At 49.5% G+C, this 16,217-nt stretch overlaps 1 protein-coding gene and 1 long non-coding RNA gene across 7 annotated transcripts in view; one reads left to right on the top strand and one right to left on the bottom strand.

Moving 5' to 3' along the window:
* SIPA1L3 (signal induced proliferation associated 1 like 3) overlaps positions 1 to 16,217 on the bottom strand; it is a 237,928-nt gene that overhangs the window by 99,426 nt on the left and 122,285 nt on the right. The window lies entirely within an intron of this gene.
* LOC123578203 lies at positions 772 to 16,136 on the top strand. Its single transcript, XR_006702268.1, has 4 exons — positions 772 to 1,040; positions 7,210 to 7,288; positions 8,621 to 8,767; positions 15,372 to 16,136. It is a non-coding gene; the product is annotated as an uncharacterized LOC123578203 (long non-coding RNA).

Here is a 16,217-nt window from a genome sequence, read left to right on the forward strand (position 1 = left end):
CACAGTTTGTGAGTTTGAGCCCCACACTGGGCTCTGCACTGACAGTGCAGAGTCTGCTTGAGATTCTCTGTCTGCTCCTCCCCAACTTGTGCACACACACTCTCTCTCAAAATAAATAAACTTAAACATTTTAAAAAACATACCCAAAGCAGAATAGTGTATTTATTGAGCACCCGACAAGCTTTAACAACCATTAACTATTCGCCATTTCCGTTTCATCTACCCACCCACTCCTACACTTTTTTTTGTTTTTTGACAGAATATTTTAGAGTATGTCCCAGGTATCAGCTCATTTCACCTATAAATACTTAAGCTTATATTATCTAGCAGTCAAGGCCTTTATTTTATTTTTTTTAATGTTTATTTATTTTGAGAGAGAGAGAGAGAGTAAGCACACACACTTGCTTGCAAGCCAGGGAGGGGCAAAGAGAGAGGGAGAGAGAATCCCAAGCAGGCTCCACTCTGTCAGAGCAGAGCCCAATGTGGGGCTTGATCTCACCATGACATCATGACCTGAGCCAAAATCAAGAACTAGATGCTTAACCAACTGAGCCACTCCTAGTAGTTAAGCCTTTAAAAAATTAACCAAAAATACTCTCATCACACCCATCTAGATTAACAAGAATTCTTCAATATCATGTAATACCTCATATCTGTATTACATTTCCCCCAGTGTCTCAAAGTTTTCTTTTACAGTTGGTTTGCTCAAATCAGGATTCAAACAAGATCCCTACTCTAATTTGGCAGATAATATTTCTTAAGTCTCTTCTATTCTTTACTGTCCCCCTCCCTCCCCATCACCTTTATTTTGATGCTATTTACTTGTGGAAGGAATGAGGTCATGCAACCCGTGGAGTTCCCCACTTTCAGAATCTGGCTGGCTGACTTGTCCATTGTGGTGTCATTAAACACATTCCTCCACCCCCTGTGAGTACTGCAGGTAAAGGCTGGACTATTGTCTATCTGTCCTGCAATCTGCCTGACCAGCCACCCCACCAAAAAAGGAAGTAAAAATGACAGATGAGTCACCATGAGCACTGGTAGGTTTGGGACAGGGGATGGCTCTGGAACTCTATGTGATTAATAGATACCATGAATATCAGCTCCTGTCGCTTCTTGGCTGAGATCTCCCCAGTGGCTCCTTACTGAATTAGAATAAAATCTAAATTCATCTGCTCGCCCACAAGCCCCTCAGGCTCTGGTCCCTGCCAGTCTCCTGATGCCTCTCCCCATCCCTGACTTAGATGCCATCACAATGGCCTTCTTTTCTGTCCTGTTGACATATCGAACCCCACCCAGGATATCTGGATATCCTTCCTTGGTTCTTAACCAGGCTGGCTCCCTTGTATGATGTCAACTCTCCAACGAAGCCTTCCTTATGAAGGGAAGCCTACCAACGACTAACAGTGCTTTCCGAGGAAGGAGAAGGCTGTGTATGTGTGTGCGTGCGTGTGTGTAGGGGGCATTTCCTAACCCATGTCCTTAGGTATGGAGTGAGCTGGCAGAGAGAGACCCAGGGGGAAGCATGAAGCAGATTATTCATGGAGCAAAACAGGGAGGCAAGCCTGTAGCACCTGAGAAAGTGAGAACCAGAAGGGGGTGGGGGAGGAGTCGGGAGCAAGAGTTTACCCGTCTTCCTAGCTCCCAAGAGAGCATTCCTGAAGATGTAGCAGGGAGGCACACAGGGGAGGGGGCAGAGAAGGGGGAAGGAAGTGGAAAGCCCCCAGAGTCGGGTTGGTTAGGGGAGACAGGAGCAAGGCCAGGTGAGCCTGGGTGAGCTGGAGAGCAGAGATGTCTTCTAAAGAAGCAGGTGGGCCTCAGCTCTGGGGACCAAGCTTTGCAGGAATGTGGATGCCAGATCACTGGATTTTTAATTTTTTTTTAATGTTTACTTATTTTTGAGTGGGGGGGGGGAGGGAGGGAGGGTAAGAGAGAGTGAAGGAGACACAGAATCTGAAACAGGCTCTAGGCTCCGAGCTGTCAGCACAGAGCCCAACACGACATCGGGCTTGAACTTGGGAATGGCGAGATCATGACCTGAGCCAAAGTTGGATGCTTAGCTGACTGAGCCACCCAGGATCTTTAAATCCAGAAACTAGAAATCTTGAATTATATGCAACTTCTACCAGTTTGAAAACAAAAATAACAGCAGCAACAACAACGAACTACCATGCAGAGAAGATCTCTAAGAGGATGTTCAAGAAACTGCTAACATTGGTTGCCTCTGGGAAGGGGAATTAGACCTCTTTTCCCCCACTCCAAGCCCCCTCTCTGGGTTGGCCAGGGGCACTTTTTTTTTTTTTTTTAAGATTATTTATCTTGAGAGAGAGTGCCTGAAAGCAGGCAAAGGGGAGAGAGAGAGAGAGAGAGAGAGAGAGAGAGAGAGAGAGAGAATCCCAAGCAGACTCTGCACTGTCAGTGTAGAACCCAATGTGAGGCTTGAACTCCTGAACTACGAGATCATGACCTGAGCTGAAATCAAGAGCCGGATGCTTAACCTACTGACCCAGGTGCCCCTGGCCAGGGGCACTTCTTATGCTTGGCAGTGCAGTCTCACCTCTGGGTCAGTCTGGGAAAGCCTAGCAGATTAGCCCTTTGAGGCCACATTTGGGTTGGCTGGGAAAACCAGTGGCCCAGATGTGACCCCGACCTGCTTATGCAAGCACCTCCCGACAGATGGGCTTTGCTGATGGCATTTTGTTTCCAGCTCAGTCAGAAACCCCCAATCTGTTTTCCTCCCTCCTGTGAAAACACACAGATGTTCCTGAGGCCCTGGTGTCTTTCCACAGATTCCCTTCCCGAAGCAGGTGTAGCCAAGTCTCCTGGCGATGCTCGGAAGGGTGAGTGATACCCACAGCCTCTCTGGGATTCAGGGACTGGTGCACAATGGTCCCTTTCCAGCTGCCTGCTGTCAGGCTCCCCCCTCCTAAAAGCATGCCCATCTTTCTGATGGGGAACCCCCATAATGAAGGCCAGACTGCCTGGGTTCAGGTCCTGGTATGCCATGGACTGGGTACTGAAACTGTGACTCGATTTCAATCTGGAGAGAGCGGGGAGAATACCACCGATCGCACGGCCACTACTATTACCATGGTTCCTCCCTTCATATATCTTCTCCCCTCACCCCACGCCCCCAATTACTGAAGCACAGCCAGGGGCAGGCTCAGCGGCTGAGTGTTCTCTTCTGCACCTGTCTGTACAAGTTTCTTCTCTCCAGTATTCTTTGGTTCCTGCCTGTTTTCTATGCCTGCTCCTCTTGGCCTCCTGGTGGTCTGTAAGCCCCTGATAAATTCTGCTTCTGCCCAAGACTGTCAAACGTGGCTTCTGCTGCTGGCATAGGAGGACCTTGACTAATACCCACTGCTGTGTACAAGGAAGGCAGCTGGGGACGGTGGATGGGGAAAAATGGGAGACGGCAGCATGACGAGAAGCAAGTGGCAGTGGGAGAGTCAGGTGGGGATGCGTTTGGCTGCAAGTAACAGAATACCATCCAACGGTGGCTCAGGCAATGAAGGTATTTCATTATCTTATGTAACAAGCAGACCAGGTATGGCGGCTCCACTCTTGGCACACTGCGATGACATTAGGCACTTTTTTCCCCTCTGTCCCATCATCCCCTGCTCCCCTCAGCGTGCTGACGGCTTACATCTTTGGCTTTCGACCTCAGAGTGGCAAGCTGGCAGCCATAGCCCCCCTTCTCACCGAACCGTGGGCAAGGGGGAAAGCAAGGGATGAGATGAGACTGTTCTTACTTCTTACCCATCTGACCCTCATCAGGAAGGAGAATGTTTGCCAGAACATCCCCCCTACCTCAACAGACTTTCTTTTATGTCTAATTGGCCAGAATGTGGTCACATATGGCCATTCTAGGAGCAAGGAAAGCTGGGAAAGCCAAGAATCTGGGATCATTCTGATTGCCCATGGGCCAATGAGGACTTACGTCTGGGGCTGGCCACACTGGCTCCCTAAAAATGTCATGGTCTGTTAGAAGAGCAGGCATCTAATAGTGTGCCTGTGTAAATGCTCCCAGACTGTCACCTGTGAAGAAGCTGGGGAAGTCTGAGCTGAGAGGGTGCTCCCTTATCAGGTCCCCAGAACTTGGATGCTGGAACAGCAGACAAGTGGCCTCAATGTTTTGGCTCTGAAGGGCCTTGCTCTTCTGTGAAGGAGTCACGATGTCTGCAGAACCTCCCAGGGCAGAGCAGGAGGGAAAAACACAAGCTTTCCAGTGGCAGACACTTGTGGTTTGCTTCCTCTGCTGTTTTCCAAAAACAGCCCAGGTTTCCCTTGGGGAACCTGCGTTCTCTGACTCCCACCCAGTGGGCTAGAGGAGGAGATCCTTCTTGACCATGTAACCTGATCAAAACCAGTGAGAACCAGTGACATGGGTGCCAAGAGTCCTGGGGCTGAAGGCTGTGCTTTACCCTGTTACCCGGAGTTAGAGAGGATATGAGGGATGGAATCACTGCAGCTATCTTGTGACCATGAGGGAAGAAGGAAGAACCGTTTGTGAAAGGGGTTCAAAGTTAGGGGGTGGATGTGGGAGATGTAGTCATCATTTTCATCTGAGTCAAGCTGGACCCAAAGCTACCACAATTGTACTTCCCACCACTGGATGTTTTAGTTACATAACCAAACAACATCTATAACAGCAGCTACCATGAATGTGATCCTTCTAGAGTCCAGGTCCTTCTCTAAGCACTATACATTTGTTATCTCTCTTAATTCCACAACTCTATGAAGTAGATATTACCTCTGTCTTAACATAAGGAAGCTGAAGTGAACAGATCAAGTAATGTGCCCAAGACCAGGTGGCCACAAGGTGGCAGAGTTGGGACTGATCCAGCAGCTTCGTTCCTCAAGTCAGGCAGTCCTGAGTTCAAGCACGAGCCCTGCGGGTTGCCCCGTGGGCAAAGTCCTGGACCTCTAATTCTCCTTCTCACTGGTGACACAGGGCAAAATACCTCCAGATCCAACTGCTCCTCTGAGTTCCAGACTTGGGTAGCCACTACTTACTTGACATCACCACATATATATTTCACATGCACTGCAAACTGCAAACTGCACATTCCCAACCTGAACCCTTGATCTCTCCCCATCCACAAAGCCCGTTCCTTCTCAGAATAGTCAGGGTGGGCTAAGTTATGGCGTAGGAACAGAGAACCCCATGTACTAGGGGCTTACCCAACAGAGGTTTGTTTCTTGTTCATACTGCATGTCTACCAGGGGCGGGCCAAGGGCCTTTTCATGTCAGCTCTACTCCCAGGTGACAGAGCAGCGCTTACATGAGACCTGGCCAATTTCACGGGTAAGGGACATGGCCGAACTATGCGACAGTTCCTGCTCAGGAATGACACATATCACTGCTCTCACATCTCACTGGCCAAATCAAGTCATACATCGAAGACTGGTGTTGACAGAGTGGTATGCCACAATATCTATCAGAATAGGAATAGCAGAAGCTACCGGCTTCTTCCACATCTCAGGGAAAGGCACTTCCTTCCATCCAAGGACTCCAGCTGGAAACTCCCTTCACATATCCAATCCATTACCCCACATCCTGCTGACTCTCCCATGGGAGCTCTCCCATGCCAGTCTGAGCTGGGTGACTATATACCATAGCCTCCCCATTACCTCTCCTTCTGCTCCTGGTCCTGTAAGTGCCCTTTGCCATGCAGCAGGCAGAGCAATCTTAGGATTCATATTCACATTTGAATCTTAGTATAAATTCAAATCTTAGGATAAAATTCAAAATCCTCACCTCAGCCCTCAAGGCTCCTTTCCTCTTCTCCTTGCTTTGGGGGTCCCAGCCACAATGTCCTTCTTTCAGTTCCACATGCCTACGGCTTATCCACCCTGTTGCCTCAGGGCCTTTGTACATGCCATCCACGTTGCCCTTTCCCTTACCTAGATAGTTCTTTCTCAAGATTCAGGACAAATATCACTTTCTCCACATGACTTTTCCTCCTCATGAACCTTGTTCAATCCCCAACCTGAGTACTCAGAGCACTCTTTTTTTTTTTTTTTTAATGTTTATTTTTGAGAGAGACAGAGGGTGAGCAGTGGAGGGGCAGAGAGAGGGAGACACAGAATCAGAAGCTGTCTGAATCAGCCAGAATCAGAGCTGGCTCCAGGCTCCGAGCTGTCAGCACAGAGCCTGATGCGGGGCTCAAACCCACAAACTGCGAGATCATGACCTGAGCTGAAGTCGGATGCTTAACCGACTGAGCCACCCAGGTGCCCCGTGCTCAGAGCACTCTTACAGAGCATTTCGCTTTGGGGTTACCTGCCTCAGTGTATGTACATCATTTACCATGTAATTAACTGGCTGCCATACATAAGGTTTGTGAGGCACTGAAATGTGAGAATCTTTATTATTGCATGCCTCTCCCCCACAGGCCTGACATACAGTAGGTCATTAACAAATACCTGCTAAATAAATGAGTGGATGGATGACAACCTCAGACCAGGAGGAGCGCTAGCTCAGTGAGGGTCTGTGACCTGAGGGTAGATGGTGCTTGCTTGGTGACCTAGCGTGTCTGCCCCTGGGAAGAAGCGTGTTCAGGAAGCTGAAAGTAATGTGTGGAGTGTGTGTACGTGCAAGTGTGTGTGTGTGTGTGTACGTGCAAGTGTGTGTGTGTGTGTGTGTGTGTGTGTGTGTGTGTGTGTGTATACACTACCCTTGCACAGGCCTTTGGATGGGGGAGCAGGTAGGTATCCAAGGTCTCCTTCCTAAGCAGACCTCTGCGTCCAAGGGTGCCCCCATCTGCTCCAGGGATTACCTCTTCAAGGAAATGTGATCCAGTCACTGCAATGGGGACTTAGTGAGACCTAAGAGCTCTGGACACTTCAGCGTTGTGGCACCAAGTCTGAGGGCTACTCTCAGAGGCTCAGGGGGAATGATGACCCCACTGCATGCGCCTGGCAATTCAGCAGTTTCTGGGCAGGTACAAGTCGTTCATTCGTCCAGTAAGAACTAGTCCTTACAGCTTATTCATTCATACGACCAACACCTATCACATTCTTCCAAATCATTTAGTCCAAAAAGTTCACTGAGTCAAAAGAGAAAAAGCACTAAAAACTTATTCTTTTATGAACACTGACCAGGCATGTATAACTCAATCATTCATTTCACAAACACCAAGCACCAAAGATGCATTCATTTATTCACCAGACTTCTCAAGCACCTACTATGTGCTATTGTTGTAGGTGCTGAAGAAAATACAGCCCTGAGCAGGACCACACCTCCCCCTCATGGACTTACTCCCAGGAGAGGGAAGCGAGAGAAGTAAGTAAACCAAGAGAGAAAACAAGGTAACTTCAAAGGGTGGTCAGCAGTTTAAAGGAACACAACGTTGTGACAGGGTGGGGCTGGGGGCTGCTCCCAATGGGAGGGCTCATTGTGGGGTGCCAGGTGATAGGAAGAGAGGACGCCTGCCGTGCACCAGGCATGCCGATGGATGAGGCTGACACGCACGGGCAGGAAAGCTGGGAGTGGCCAGCGTATGAGGCCCCGTGGGCTTGTCCAAGGCGGCAGTGCTCATCCCCACTGTCCATTAGAGGCACCAGGGGAGCTTTGTAAAAGTATAGGTGTTCACACTCCACCCCCGGAGAGTCTGAATCAGCTGCTCTGGGGTGGGGACCAGGCCTGAGAGAGAGCCTTTTAAAAGCTCTGCAGCTGACTCTAATATGCAGCCAGGGCTGAGGACAGGGGAAGGAAGAGAGCAAAGAAATGAGGGCCTGACACCAAGCCCTGATCTGCTGCAAATGCAGGGGGCAAGCAGGGGAGCAGGTGTCCCGCAGGCCCCAACAGTGGGGGTGGTTTGGGGAGGGGCAGGTGGTCCGCAGCGCTGGATGCTGAGGGGGTCACGTATGATGATGATTACTGGTCTGAAGGGCACTGGTGACCACTGCGGGAGGTATTTCGGGGGACTGCTCCTCTGGGAAGCCTTGTCCACACCCCTTGTCCCTCAGTGCTGTTGACCTACCCCCCCCTTTTTTTTTTTTTTTTACCTACCTTCCTTCCTACCATTCCCTAGACACAATCCTCCCCATCCTCCCTTTGGTGAGTTCCCAGGGGTCTGCAAACCCCCTGGACTATCGGAGTTAGCCCACTGGAGTTTGAAGCCTCTGAGTATCTTTGGTCCCCCTTGGGACTCTGAGCAGCTCTGAGTCTGCAGTGGGATAGGGTCTACTATGTGCGTTCTTGCACAGGCAGGGTAGGGGGTGATGATGTGGTGATGACAGTAGTAACAGCAAGGCTAACACACACTCGGCGTGTATTAACAGGTGTTGTGAAACTTCACAAAGCAGGGACTTCTAGCAGGACCAGTTTAGAGATGAGGCAAAGGTCCTGTGGCCGAGTCACAACGCTGGTAGGCAGGCAGGACAGCGAGCCCCAAACCTTGTCAGTGTGGCTCCCACACCTTTGCCCCCAGCGCTCTAAAAGACGTGGCAGCCCAAATGAGCGTGTTGTGTGGATACACAAATGATCCAAGTTATCTTCAAAATCAGTTCATAAGGACAAAAACTCTAGAAAGTCAGCATCAGCTCAGCAGATTTCAGGTTAAGAATCTGTTTTCTCTCTCCATGTCTTCCTCCACTTTATTGGAAACCCGAGCATACACAGGCCCACTGTGGAGCTTCCCCCAGGAAACAAAACGGATGGGATGGAACTTCCGGACATCTCATTAGGAAGCCCTGAGGCAGAGACTGCGCCATCAGCCCCAAAACAGGAGAGCAACACCGCCCCCCTCCACAGCCCCAGGTACTACTGTGATCTGTTTTTTACTCTCAGTGTTTCTGACCCCGGATGTGTGGGTCTTCCACACCAAGCAACTCTCCAGTTCTCTGCAGACCCCAATGAGGGTCCTACAATTTAATTTAATCCCGACACTATCTAGAGTTAGCACAAACCCCACAGGCTCAGTTCCGCCAGACTGCCCCCCCCCCACCTCAGATGCTAATCACCAGTGGGGGGGGACGTTCCCAGGTTACCCACATGTCTACCTGACTTGGTTACAAATTGGGGTTCCCACAACTGCCTCCTCAGGTTCTGCTGTAACAGCTCACAGAACTGAAATACTTTACTTACTATTAGTGGTTTATTATAAAAGATAGAAATGAACAGTCACATGGAGGGATATTCAAGAAGTCCAGAAGGGTCTCGAGCGCAGGAGCTTCTGTTGCCATGGAATTTGGGGTGCACCACCCTCCCAGTGTGTGGATGTGCTCATCAACCTAGAAGCTCTCTGAACTCTGTTTAGGGTTTTACGGAGGCCGCACTGTGTGGGCATGATTGATTAAATCACTGGCCATCGGGAACTGATGCAATCTTCAGCCCCTCCCCTCTCCCCAGAGGTCAGGGGGGTGGGGCTGAAAGTTTCAAGCCTCAAATCACAGGACTGGTTTCCCTGGCAACCAGCCCCCATCCAGAAGCTATCTAGGAGTCCACAGAATCACCTCATTAGCATAAACTCAGGTATGGTTGAAAGGGTCTTATTCTAAAGAACAAAAGAGGCCCCTATCACCCAAACCACTCAGAAAATTCCAAGGGTTTTAGAAGTTCTTGGGGCCAGGAACTGGGGACAGAAGACCAAATAGGTATTTTTTATTCACGCCATAAAAACTTGCACTTTCCTATTTAAGGTCAAAGAACCCAGAGCATGCTCTCGCTTTAAATCTTACAGTCATTATACTCAAACTGGAGGGGGTCCCAGGAGTCCGAGTTCCTGAGAAGCCTGTTCTCTTTGATGTGTGTAAATCAAATGATTCTTCCCCTTCTTTGAGGGGAATAAGGGGATGAATTGTAATTATGTGCTTAAGTTTTAGGTGTGCACACTATTTTATTTATTTAAACAAAAAATTTTTTTAATGTTTATTTAGTTTTGGGAGAGGGAGAGACGAAGTGTGAGCATGGGAGGGGCAGAGAGAGAGGGAGACACAGAATCCGAAGCAGACTCCAGACCTCAAGCTGTCAGCACAGAGCCTGATGCGGGGCTTGAACTCACAAACAGCGAAATCATGACCTGAGCTGAAGTGGGACGCTTAACCGACTGAGCCACCCAGGCGCCCCAACACACTATTTTATTTTAAACTAACAATTCCATTTCTAGGAATCTGTCCCTCAGATATTCCCACCAGTGCATGCCAGAAGCCACACCGCCACACTGCCGTAAATATGCAAGAGGTGGGAGCAGCCTAAAAGCCCAGCGGCAGAGGATGGGTTAAATGCATTTGGGTACCCCAACTCCAGGGACACAATGCAGCTGTAGTAAACAGTGAGGCAGAGGTAGCGCCAGGTGTCCTGCGTACAAGATGCCCACATGCCCGGAAGTGAATGGGTACAGCTCATACTTAGAGGAGTGCTCGCTGTGTACCAGGCTAAGCGCTTTACACACATGAACTCATTTAATCCTCATGAAACCCTTTGAGGGAGAGGTTGTCTCCTCTCATTGTCTCATCCTCATTAAAAAAAATTTTTTTAATGTTTACTTATTTTTTTGGGGGGGGGGAGAGTGCAAGTGGGGGAGGGGCAGAGTAAGAGGGAGACACAGAATGTGAAGCAGGCTCCAGGTTCTGAGCTGTCAGCACAGAGCCCAAAGCATGGCTTGAACCCACAAACCACAAGATCATGACCCGAGCTGAAGTCGGACGCTTAACAGACTGAGCCACCCAAGCGCCCCACAGCATCCTCATTCTAAAGCCAATGCAACTGGGGCGCCTGGGTGGCTCAGTCAGTTAAGCATCCTTCGGCTCAGGTCATGATCTCACGGTTCCTGGGTTCCAGCCCCGCGTCAGGCTCTGTGGTGACAGCTCAGAGCCTGGAGCCTGCTTTGGATTCTGTGTCTCCCTCTCTCTCTGCCCCTCCCCTGCTTGCACCTATCTCTCTCTGTCTTTCAAAAATAAATAAATGTTAAAAAAAATTTTTTTTTAAAAAGCCAATGCAACTGAGTCCAGAGAGATTGAGTAACCTGCCCAAGTTACTCAGCAGGAAAGCAGTGTCACTGGGATTTGAACCCAGGCAATCTAGCTTCAGAGTTTCTTCTCTATGGTGCACTTGGTGGAGGGAAAGAGGCAAATTGCAGAATAAAACCAAACAAAATAATGGAGCTTAAATAAAAGATTTCATTAGAGAGAGAGAACATAAATGTCTATAAAGGAAAGGGCCTAGGAGGGCACCCACCAAACTGTTAACAGTGCTTACTTCTAAGGAGTAAAACCTGAGTGGAGATAAAAGGACAACTTTAAAAAAAAATTCTGCATGTCTGTGCTTGAATTCGTACAAGCCCGTAAGTTCAAGGCCCTCTTCAGGCTCCCCTATGAGGCCCTGCGCCGAATCCACATTCCGGAGAGAGGAGCCCTGTGAGTAGGTTTGCATGCTTTCTTCCAGACCCTTCTCTCTGTGTCTACATGGAAATGCTCACAATTGCACAGGGTAGGGGCGTCTCAGGCTTTAAGTTTTCACTTTTGGAAGTGAGCATGTGAGGAGAATCATGGGCAGGGAGAATCAAGCCACGCCCTGAAAAGCCCAGACTGTACAGGACGCAGAGTCAGAACGGATGAGGACGCACCACCTCCACAGGTGAGCCTTGCATCGGCCCCACGCTGACCTTGCCCCTAGGGCTCGTGGAGTTTGAAAACTCCCAGTGGAGATTCCTCCTTGGCCTGGCAAGCTGCTTGTACCCGGACCCACCGAGGGAAGGAAGGGGCACCCCATCTTGTATCCACATGCCCCTTGGTGAAACAGAGGCTGTACTTAAATCCTTAAACTACAATGTCGCCTTCTTTTAGTTTGCTAACTAGTATGGCTGAAGCGATGTAGGTTGAATGCTTGTATAATTACATGCTTACATAGAGAGATGAATTAAAAAAAAATAAACAGCCTTCATAGTTGCTTTTCTTACTTATTATCAGATCCTGGAGATTTCCTGATAATGGCGGCTGTAGCTCAGTGGTTGGAAGCAAAGAATACTCACGTTCAATTCCCAGCTCTGCCACTTAATTACCTAGGCCTTGGGCATGTCACTTAGCCTCCTACATCTCAGTTTTCCCATTTGTAAAATGGAGATAATAATAGGACTTAACTCTTAGCGATGTTATGAGTTAATGAACGTAGAGACTTAGAATATCCCTGGCACACGGGGACATACAAGTATTAGCTGTTAAAATTTTACTTATATAACAATAAAAAGAAAATCTCAGGCAAACAAATAGAACCAAATGTGGCCTTGGCAGGAGCCCTGGTTGCTCTGGGCTCAGGAGCCGGCTGGCCCCGGGGTGGCCTGTCTTGAGCAAGAAGCTGGGCAAGCCCCTCCTTCCTGGGAGGCCCACAGCCAGGCCCATGGAGGCGCCCCTCCCATGGAGGCGCCCCTTCTGAGTCCCTGTGGGGTCGGGTGGGTTAGGCGAGGGTGTTGCCACCTCCCCCAAAGTGCATGTGGATTAAGCATCTTGTTCCAATTCTGGGCATCGTCCTAGTCACTTCAAATGAGACTTTGAAATGCAAGTTAAAAAAGGATGCCCCCTGGAGCATGGGCACGTGCCAGGCCCACCCAGGAGTAGCAGGCCAAGCATGTGCACTGGGACGATGCGACAGAGCTGCACTGGCTGGAGGATGAGTGAGGGGCCTGGGGTCAGGGAAGCCCCTTCGGGGGAGACTTAAGCAGGGGGACAATCATTGCTCTGAGGGGCCGGGTGTGCCTACCGGGATCTCACTGGCTCTAGCCAGGCCCATTTTTAAGCCGCATGCACTGGTGTACCTGTGACATTTATTTTGATTCTGAAACTTTCTGGTAAACAGCTGCTGCCTGGAGCCCCAAGAGTCCCCACTATCACTGTGTGGGGTGATGCTTTGGGGTCCGCTCCCACGGCTGTTGCTGGTTGGGGTGGTGGTTAAGTGTTTAGTATGTCCCCCAACGGGCTCACTCCTGTGACCAGGCCGAGCCTCCTTTAGAAGAGTGTCTTGTCAGCACGGAGCCTGACTTGTGAACTAATCCCAGCTAATTGCCACCGAAGCCTGCTAAGATCACATCTGTTGGGCTTGGAGATTAAATCAATATTTGACAATCTTGATTAAATACAGCCAGGGAATCCTTGTCAGAGAACATCTGTTAAAGCCCTGTTCTTTCCATCCTGCTCTTAGGGGGCTGACCGGGGGCATCTCAGGCTCTGCTTCTCCTCACCTGAGGAGATTTGGTGGGGGTGTGGGGGGGTGGACAGAAACAGAAAGGCTCCCTGTGGTGGGAGGGGAGACGAGGGAAGGGGAGGGGAGGGGAGGGGAGGGGAGTGAACCTTGCTAGCCAAGGGGGCACCATCTGCCAGCAATAATCACCTTACCTGCCCCCGACCCTGGGGGCTGCTGAGGGCCAGTCCCCAGCCAGCGTGGAGTGCTTGCCTCAGAACACTGAACTCGTCTCCTAATGTCCCACTGAGGTAGTGCTCTCGTCACCTCCGTTTCAAAATCCGGAAGCTGAGCTTTGAGAGGAGACAGCGCTTGGCCAAGGTCACAAAGAGAATGAGAGGAGGAACGGGGGTCTGGACCCCCTGGTTCTGCTGACTCCAGGGTCTGCCCTGTGACCTCTCACAGGACCACTCCACATGAGAGACCAGTCATCAAAAGAAAGAGCAAAAATGGGCACGTGTGCCACCCGGACCCAGACTGGAGCCTGCTCCAATGTCAGGTTCCCGAAGCTATGGGTTACAATGGCGGCCCCCCTCAGCCCACAGAGCATCCCAGGGGGAGGGCCCTACTGTTTTCCCCAATTTGCAGAAGGGAACAATGAGACTCAGAGGGGCATGTTACCTGTTCCAGATCACCCAGTGAGGTTAAAGGCAGAGGTGGGGCTGGAACCAGGTGGGTGACTCTATGGCCACCATAACCACAGTCATCTCTAAAAAGCAGGGATAGGGCTGTGAGCAGGATGGGCCTCAATAAATGCCTGCTCTCCATCCCTGAGTGATTTTCAGACAGAAATCAGGCTCATGCTAGGATCCTGGGAGCAAATCCTGGTCCCAATACTCCACCTTGCTGCACTGCTGGAGAAGCCCAAGATGACCCCCCCTAAGGTACACTCCCCACGGTAATGGCACATAGTAAGCATGCACACACCCTTACTCAGGATTTTATAAACAACAATAACAACAACTCAACACTTGCATTCACAGCACCCTCGTGGGGGGAGGGGTGGGGAGTAGTGGTCAGACATCCAAATGTCCGCAGCCACTGTTCACTGCTCTTTCTCCAGATCCAAAGCAGTGCTTGGATCAGGGGAGTCCTCCACAAGTATTTTCTGAGTCTATTAAAAAGAAAGGAAAAACCAAAACCAACCAGTCAGCCACCTGGCCAGATAACCAACTAGCCAGCCAACCAGGTAAGTAACGAACCAACCAGTCATCCAGTTAACCGACCAACCAGCAAGCCAATAGCCAGTTAACTAGCCAACTGGTCTCGTGTTTCTGTGTCCTTGTCTCTACCTACATCTCTACCCCATCTCTCTGCATTGCTGTCCCATGTTTCTGTGTCCCTGTTCACATCTGTCCGTGTCCCTATGTGTGTGTGTGTGTCTGTTTCTCACGCGTGTGCATACACAGATGGCCACAGCTCCACATATTTCTGGCCCAGGAGTCACAATCCCATGTTAACTCACCATTGATGATGTGTCCCCAGTCAGGCAGCCTCTGCCTGGTCCCTCTTTTTTTTTTTTTTTTTTAATGTTTATTTATGGGGGAGAGAGAGAGAGAGAGAGAGAGAGAGAGACCGAGACCTAGTGTGAACGGGGGAGGGGCAGAGAGAGAGGTAGACACAGAATCCGAAGCAGCTCCAGGCTCTGAGCTGTCAGCACAGAGCCCAATGTGGGGCTTGAACCCACAAGCTGTGAGATCATGACCTGAGCCGAAGTCGAATGCTCAACCGACTGAGCCACCCAAGCACCCCTGCCTGGTCCCTCTTAACTCCCTCCCATATTCCAAGTTCCCGGCAATTACCAGAACGGATAGAAACTAAGGAATTGGCTAAGATTATTAAAAAGAAGAAAAAAAAAAGTCAGGAGGCAGATCCCAAACTGTCTGCTAAGTAAAAGAACCATTGCCAGGGTGCCTGGGTGGCTCAGTTGGTTGAGTGTCCAACTTTGGCTCAGGTCATGATCTCACGGTTCGTGGGTTTGAGCCCCGCATCAGGCTCTGTGCTGATGGCTCATAGCCTGGAGTCTGCTTCAGATTCTGTGTCTCCTTCTCTCTCTGCCCCATCTCCAACCACACTCCTTCTCTCTCCCTCTCTCTCTCTCTCAAATAAATAAACATTAAAAAAAAAAAAAAAAAAAAAGAACCACTGCCACGTGTGGCATTGTTAGAGCCCCTAATTTCTCATATTCCAGGAAGGATTTACGCCTGCCCTGTCCAGTCTCACCCCTACCCTGACATGGAATCTTACAAGGAAACTGGCTGCTATAATCAGAGCATCAACCCAGAAGTCCCAAGAAGAATGTATTCAGAAGAAATTCAGAAGAATGGCACACTCCCTCTTACAATTAAAAAAATTAGTATTAAAAAATTCTCTATGCTACATATTTTATACCTATATATCCACCGAGGATGATGCAGAGCAAAGATCTGGAAGGCCAACCTCTACCTGTAAGTGGTTACCCCAGGGAGGGGAGTGACAGTGTGTGTATGTGTGTGTGTGTGTGTGTGTGATCCTATCATTGACTCCGAAGCTCCAAAACTTCCCAAAGTCACGTGCCTCACCTGTACACCTGCAGACCACCTGTACTATTATTTACTTAAGTTAGTCCTTTCAACCAACTCACTTACTAAAACCTTAATAAGACCAGTGTGGGATTCGTTATATTTTTTCTAATACTCATCAAACAAAATGCACAAATATGAGCATCTGTAAAGCCTGCGTATCAATGGAAGTGAACTCTGGTACCAGAAATGTGCTGACATCAAAGCCAGAATGCAGCTTTGAGACATGACTCTGAGCAAAAGAGGCAGACACAGAACAATGTGCATAATTTACAATTCTGTTTGTATAAAGTTGAAAAACAGGCAAAATGAAACCATGTTACTTATACTCTCATCTGTGAACAAACCTTCAAAAGGCAAGAAATGGGGACATGGAAGTCTGGGAGAGGAGTGGCTTCTGGGGGTGAGAGGGGGTGTTCGATGGAGGGGTACACAGAGGCTTCTGGGCTGCTGGCAAACTTCTCTTTCTTTTTTCT

Source organism: Leopardus geoffroyi, chromosome E2 (assembly GCF_018350155.1).
Source record: "Leopardus geoffroyi isolate Oge1 chromosome E2, O.geoffroyi_Oge1_pat1.0, whole genome shotgun sequence".
Classification (NCBI taxonomy): Eukaryota; Metazoa; Chordata; class Mammalia; order Carnivora; family Felidae; genus Leopardus; species Leopardus geoffroyi.